The sequence below is a fragment of the Capsicum annuum genome, chromosome 5 (genome assembly GCF_002878395.1).
Source record: "Capsicum annuum cultivar UCD-10X-F1 chromosome 5, UCD10Xv1.1, whole genome shotgun sequence".
Lineage (NCBI taxonomy): Eukaryota > Viridiplantae > Streptophyta > Magnoliopsida > Solanales > Solanaceae > Capsicum > Capsicum annuum.
Window position 1 is genome coordinate 74,111,918 of NC_061115.1, and position 8,227 is coordinate 74,120,144.

Below are 8,227 nucleotides of genomic sequence, written 5' to 3' on the forward strand. Positions count from 1 at the left end.
TACAGGGTTTCCACCAATCCCTTCTAGTCCTGCTTGTACTTCCTAGGCTTGTAATACTCAAGCTCATCCACCTCATGGAGATATCTCTAATGTAGAGTTCCATCAGTTCATTCATATTCTTTCCCAACTAATGGCTCACAGTTTTGTCAGTCTAATTGTGTTGGTTCTATTTCTTATTTATCTGAGTTACTCGGGTTGGCCAGTGAGGTTGAATCCCCCTACCTTTATAGACTCTAAGGTTGAGTAGGATCCTTAGGGGTTTATTGATGAGATGGATTAGATTTTCAGGGTGATGCATGCTACTGATTCTAAAGGTGTAGAGTTTGTTGTGTATCGGTTGAAAAATGTAGCTTATCAGTGGTATGAGGAGTGGAAACAAAAAAAAAGAAATGGGAACAGGTGAAATATGATGATGTTGAGCTAGCGGTGGGGGAGCCTTTCTTGATCACTTCTTCTCTCAAGAGTTGAGATAATCTAAGAATGAAGAGTTTGTGAGCTTGAAGCAAGGAAAGATGAGTGTGAAGGAACATTCTCTAAAATTTCAGTAGTTGTCCCGTTATGCTCTGGAGTCTGGAGTTTGTGTCTAACATGAGATCTTGAGAAAGGAATATTTCTTCTATTTTTTCCCGTGACTTGGAATTAGAGTGTAAGGCTTTGATGTTGAACAATGAAATTGATATCTACAGGATGGTGGTTTATATGAAATAGGTAGAGAACGAAAAGAAAAAGTAGGTGGAGATGGGAGAGAGCCTGAAAAAAAAGTTCAGATATATAGAATAGGAGTGAATCAGCAGAATAATGGAAGAGATAATAGATGGTGGACCAAGAAAAAGAATTGGAGAAGTTCGAATACATATTCGATAGCTAGTGCTTTGTATCCTAATCCTTCTTTTAGAACCTCTTGAAGTCCACAAATGTACTCCCAACCGAATTCACATATAGTGTGGGGAATTACATGATAAACAAACGACAAATTAATTAAGCAAAATGGTTATGTTATTAGCCAAATAAATATTTATTTTTAAAAAAGAGTAAACAAATTAGAAATAAAACTAATTATTAAAAAATATTATGAGATCTTAAACATTCTAAATTATCAAAAGAAATTGAAAAAAAAACGTACATGTACGAAAACTTGATTAAGTCATAATTAATGTAAGTTTAAATAACTAGGTGATTGGTCATGAAAAACCCATATTTAAAATAAATAAATAAATTAGGCAAAAATTCATTATTATCTAATTAACACTAATTTAGGAGATCAAAGAGGTTACCATGAAAATTAAGTTATTATTGTTTAAACTAAATAAAACGAGACTTGATTGTATTTAATACACTAATTTAAAAAACTAGGTGATAAAAAAAATAAAATAAATAAAAAAATTTGGCGAAAATCCAATTTAACCTAATAAATATGAAACTAGGTGATAGAGTAGTTAAGTGTGCGAACTTGTTAATTAAAGTATGGACTAAATAAAAACATGGCGTATGTTGGATAAATGAGAAGAGAGAATTTAGATGAATATGTTGGGAAATCAGCTAATTAATAACATAAATTAAACTAAACTACCCCTAAAAATAAAAGAATAAAAATAACACAGTAAGTAACTTAATTTAATGAAGTAAAAATTTTCAAGATTAACATATAACAAAGAGAGTGTAGTTTTTTTTTTTTGAAGAAATAAAATTGTTTTTGCTTAATAGGAATGGTTCCACCATATTAATAATCGCTCTTATTTGGCCTTAGAAACATTTTTAGTTGGAGATCGGTCTTAAGTTATAAAATAGTAATATTATAACTTTTTGAAGACAATTGAAAATTTTGAGTTTTAGAATATAAACACATAACAATATTTACATATAGATAAACATAATATCCATTTTGAAAAATTTGGCAAGTGGTACTCCCGCATACGTATCGGCTTAATTTAGAAATTGAGAATCAGATCCGTGTAATTCATTTTTAAATTTTTCTCTAACTAAATGTTAGGATATAGTAATTTACATGAAATGATATTCATGTCTGATCCAAATAATGTAAAATAAGATAGGACATTGGCTTTGTATAAAGAAATGCAAGTGAATTTTGATTCAAAGCATTTTGGATAAAAAAAAAGGGGGGGTGAGGGGTGGGGGTAACAACTTGAGAGTATCAAAAATAAAAAAACACATAGCACATAATTTCCAAATCATTGAGTAGGCTCTTATATTATTACATAGCAGAAGTTTATACAGTAATTATTACAATCAACCGAATGAACGAGACAGAAAAGAAAATAAGCTAAAGGATAATTGCTAAGCTTTTAATATCCCTCCAATCTCAGGGAAAACTCATTATTTTAATCAATCTCAATCAAAGAACAATAAATCTGAAAGCCCAAAAAGAAAATAAACCTTATAACAGCCTATTTAAAACACACAAAATAAACAATGAATCTCATCCAGCCCCATTCAATGACTCGATAGTTTAGGCTGCAACTAGAGGAACTCTTAAAATCATGGGTAGAATATAATCATCAAGTCATTGTTAAGAGATCATATCAGTAGTGGAACAAAAAAGAAGAATCAATAGTGTGTAAGATAAGACCGGAAAAACAACAAAGCAAAATCAGGATTCAACGCCTTTAGCACCCCATTAAGATGAGAATTCAAAGAATTCTTCTATGAGACCAGCCAAAGTAAGAATAAAAGCTTAAAGTATTTTTAGTGTCTGAGAGAGATTGGTGCTTGAAAATGTCAGAAATATGAGAGAAGAGAGATTGTTTATATAGACAATAAATGGTAATAAATCATAGAATTTGTTAGAAGGGGTAAATATTTAAGGAATCAATCAAATGGATTTCTTTTCCTTGAAACAACAGGATGAATCAATTATCTCTAAGACTAGTCAAGTTAACAATAAATAAATGGATAAAGAAAACCCATCCAAACCAAATAAGGGTAGGAGAATAGGCAAAAAGATCATGAAATTATGGAGTTTATCAAAAATAGATGAGTAATAAAGTTGTCACATAATTTCAAATCATGTTACACACAAACTAGCAAAATAAAGTTCTTAATAAATTATAAACAAATCAGCACCTACTATAAATAACTTAGCACCAAAGTTGTCCAAATCTCAGTAAGGGAGCTAAATCAATAACAAGAGTAATATGCTAAAAGTAACCAGATAATAATTATAGATCAAAAGGAACCATGTACTAGAAGTAACCATAATTTTGAACAATAAATAATTTATCAGTTCACCGAATACATTTCATAAGGGAGTAACTAATCAAGATTATACTAAAAATAATATAGCTCCAATACTGTAACAAGTACCTATAGAAAGTGATGTGAACATAATCTTAACCCTTATATCAACTAGAAAGATGATCAATAGGTAACTAAGATAAAAAGGGAACTTATTATCAAGGACAATTTCTTCAGACTTAAAGGCAGACAATTAACTATTTCATAATGAAATTCAATTTGTGGTTGCACAGGATCATGTATGTGAATACAACCAATCAACCTACTACACGAAATCATTAGTAAAAATTTTGTGCTAATAAAAAACATGCCTTAGCAGAATTTGGGTATTCTCATACTTGAAGAAATAAAATTCACAAGTTAAATGCATGAATTCAGAACAAGGAATTCAAAACACATGCTTTCACAAAGTAATAGTTGGGGTAGAGTAACATGCCTGAAATACCCAAGATTACAGAGAGAATTCAACTCTTGAAGCTCTACTTAATCCACTTCTTGGAAACCTTAAGTATAGATGCTTGAGAGTCTTTATGGAGAAGAAACAATGTTTGGGGTGTGTTATCAATGAAAATAGGGCCCCGAGTATGTTTATAGATCGTGGATTATTATTATGATAAGAGGGAAATATCAAAAATACCTCTATTAAAAGCTGGAAAATAAATCGTCAGTCGTTAAGGGTTTTATAACAACTCATCACGACTCATTATAATTCATCTCCATGAGTCGTTGTCAAGAAAGTGTCACCAGGCACACATAATGTTGACCTTACGACTCATATACCTTGGCTCGTAATGGGATCCTACGACTCGTAAGACCCATTCGTAGTCAACTCAAAAATTATTTGGGTATACATTAGACATCCTATGATTTAAATACAAAGACCCATAATGAGTTCTCAAGACTCATAGTGAGCCACTCAAACTCAGAGCAGAAGACTTAGCTACACACGATAGTCAGTCTACAATTTGGGTTCAATGACTTGTCAAGCCTCACTACAACTTGTAGGGTAAATTGTAGTCAAGATGGTAAGGATAAAATTTCAGAAATTTTCAAGGACCAAAGATCTAGGGTGTTACATTCGCCATAGGATCATTCATCCTTAAATGATGGGTCAAGGCATACGTTAGCACAATTTAATCATAGAAATGCACCCACGCTTACCTTTAACAATGACAGAAAACAAATATGTCAATATCACACATACCTTAACCATGATTTTCCAAAATAAGGAATAGGAACGGATACTTGGACTTCATGTCCTCCTCAGCTTCCCAAGTAGTTTCCTCATACTTTTGGTTCCTCCAAAGAACCTTTACCGAAGCCACATCCTTCGTCTGTAATTGATGGAATGGGGGATCCAAGATCTTCACCGAAACTTTGTCATAGAACAAGAAATTCAAATTGCCCACACCTTCCAAAGGAAAAACTAATGAAGAATCACCCATGAACTTTCTCAACATCGATACATGAAAGATCGGATAAATAAAGCTCAAACCAAAAGGCAACTCCAATTCATATGCAACATTGCCAACCCTCCTCAAAACCAAATGCGGTCCAACATAATGGGGAATGAGCTTCTATTCTTCTCAAAATGCATCACGCCTTTCACGGAAGACACCTATAAGAACACCCAGTCTCTAATAATAAACTCCAACTCCTTTAATCTCACATTCGCATAAGACTTTAGAGACTTTTGGTGATCTTAAGCCTATCTCGAATTACCTTCACCTTCTCCATGGCTTAGTTAATGATATCAAAGCCTAATAACTTATTTTCACCAACTGCAAACCAACCAATAGGAGACCTACACCTCCTACCATACAAAACCTCAACTATTACCAAAATCAAATACGGAAGCCCGAAGTATATTCTAAGGCCTGAATTTTCCTTTTTGCTTACCTATCTATCTGCGGGTAGAAAGAGGTCCTAAGTGTTACCTTAGTTCCCAAACCTCACTGGAACGACTTCCAAAAGTTATATGAGAAATGGGTACCACCATTGGAAATGATAGAAACTGGAGCACCATGTAACCTAATGATTTCTCAGATATACAACTTTGCATAATCCTTAGTAGAAAAATTAGTCCTCACAGGCAAAAAATGAGAAGACTTAGTCATCCTATCCGTTATGACCCAAATAGAATCAAACTAATGGTGAGATAGTAGAAAACTAGTAATGAAATCTACATTAATTATTTCCTATTTCCACACCTATAGCTCAATCTTTTAAGTCAACCCACTGGGCCTTAAGTTCTCCACCTTCACTTGCTGATACACCATGCACTTAGCTATAAAATTGGACATAACCTATTTCATATTATTCCACTAATAAATCTCCTTGAAATCATGATACATTTTTGTCGAACCAGGGTAAACCGTATCATGCGAATCATGAGCTTCGACCAAAATTCTTTCTCACAGCACATCAACATCGGGAACACATAATCTACCTTTTTACCTCAAGATACGATCACCAACAATCTCGAAATCCATCACTTTTTGGTAACCCGCATCATGATAGGATCCAAGACCTCTTTCTCATTTACTTCAACATCAAGAGATGACTTTGCCACCTCTTGAACAATCACACCACCGTCCTCAGAATTAAATACATGGATAAGAAGATTAGCAAAATGGTGAACATCCTTCACCAATCCTTGCTTCTCCTCACCTACAAGAGATACTCTTCCCATGGACAACCAGCTAAGAGCATCAACAACCACATTAGTTTTACCTAGACTCATGTTGTTGTCCTTGAGCAACTCAAGTCATCTCTTTTGCCTGAGATTCAACTCCTTCTGGGTGAACACGTATTGCAAGATCTTATGATCAGAATAAATATACACGTGGACCCCATATAAATAATATTGCCAGATATTCAAAGCAAACACCACACCCAACAAAAACAAATCATGCATTGGATAGTTCTTCTTATGAACCTTCAACTCTCTAGAAGCATACATAATCACCTTGCCATGCTGTATCAACACACAACCTAGTCCCATCCGAGATGCATCACAATAGACAACAAAACCATCAGTACCTTTATGTGGAATGAAAACTGTAGCCGAAAGTTTACTTATACTTTAACTTCTCAAAACTTCCTTTGCAAGCATCCAACCATAAGAACTTCACCTTCTTCAGAATCAACTTAGTTAATGGGGAACAATAGAAGAGAAACTTTTCACAGACCTTTTATAATAATCGATTAAACCCAAGAAGCTTTGAATATCTGTTGGAGTCGTGGGTCTAGGACACTTCATAAACACTGCAACTTTTTGTGGATCCAACATGATCCCTTCACTAGATATAATATGACCCAGATAAGTCACACTTTCGTACAACCATTGATCTTTTAAGGTTTTAACATAAGATGGAGGTGATCATCATGATCTGTCTCACTTTTAAAATACACCAAATATTATTTATAAATATAATTACAAACAAATCTAAGAACTGGTGGAATACCTAGTTTATATGACCCATAAATGTTGTTGGGGAATGATTTAAACCAAAGGACATCACCAAAAACTCTAAATAACCATATCGGGTTCGAAAAGCAGTCTTAGGGATATCCACTTCCCTAATCTTCAAATGATTGTGACCCAACCGAAGATCTATCTTAGAGAAGTACTTAGCACCCTGAAGATGATTAAGGAGATCATCAATCCTAGGAAGAAGATATTTAGTCTCCATAGTTAACTTATTTAATTGGTGGTAATCCATACACATCCGAAGGGACCCATTTTTCCTATTCCCAAAAATCATGGGAGAACCCCATGGAGAAACACTAAGGCGAATAAAACCCTTATCTAGAAGATCTTTCAACTGCTCCTTGAGTTCTTTCAACTAAGCCAGAGTCATTCTATAAGGAGGGATAGAAATAGGATGAGTGTTCAGAAGAAGATCAATCCCAAAATTAATTTCCTATTGGGAGAAATACCAGGAAGATCATTAGAGAACACCTCAGAAAAGTCATGGACCACAGGGACAGACTGCAAGGAAGGACTTTTGAATCTAGAATCCTTAGCATACACTAGATGATAGAGACGCCCCTTGGAAATAAATTTTTAGGCTCTAAGATACGAAATGAATCTTTCCTTAGGCACTAGGGAGCTACCTGCTCAATCATCAACTCATTAGGGAAGTTTAAACAGAACCTTTAGGTCCAACAATCAAGAGATGAATAGCATGAATGCAACTAATCCATCCCTAAAATCATATCAAAATCTAACATGTCAAAATTTATTAGATCTACCAAAGTCTCCCTACTATAGACCGATATCACACAATCCCTATAGACCCTTCTAGCCATAGTGCAATCACCTACCAGGGGGGATACAGAGAATCGATCCAGAATACACTCAAGATCAAAACCAAAAGAAATATCCATATAAGGGGACATATAAGAGAGGGTGGACCTACGATTAAGTAGACAATATACATCATGAAAGAAATGTTTGAGCGTACTAGTAACAACATCGGGGGATACCTCAAAATCTTGGCAGGTAGCAATAGCATATAGACAATTCCGACCAGTATCGGACCCAAAAGCAGAAGTAGAACCTTTTGGTGCAGGAGATGATGAAGAAGTAATAAAGATCTTATTTTCCCTTGAAGCAACCCTAAAAGTACAATCCCTCTGTGTATGACCAATCTATCCAAATTTAAATCACTTGTTCCTCCCCTCTTCACAAACACCATGATGCACCTGACCACAAAATCTACGAGAAAGATTTGACAGAGCTAACTGAGCCCCACTAGCCTGAGGTTGGGCACCTTATACCTTGGGACCAATACTATTCTAAAAATGATGATTACTTGATGGCTTTGGATAAGAAGCACTAGCCGTAGAGTAAGAACTAGAGTTACCCAACTTCTTCTGAGACCATTTTCCACCATCTTTGCCACTCTGCTGCTGACCTCTACCCTGCTAAATATCAAAACTTCTTATTCTACCTTTTACTCATCTCTGC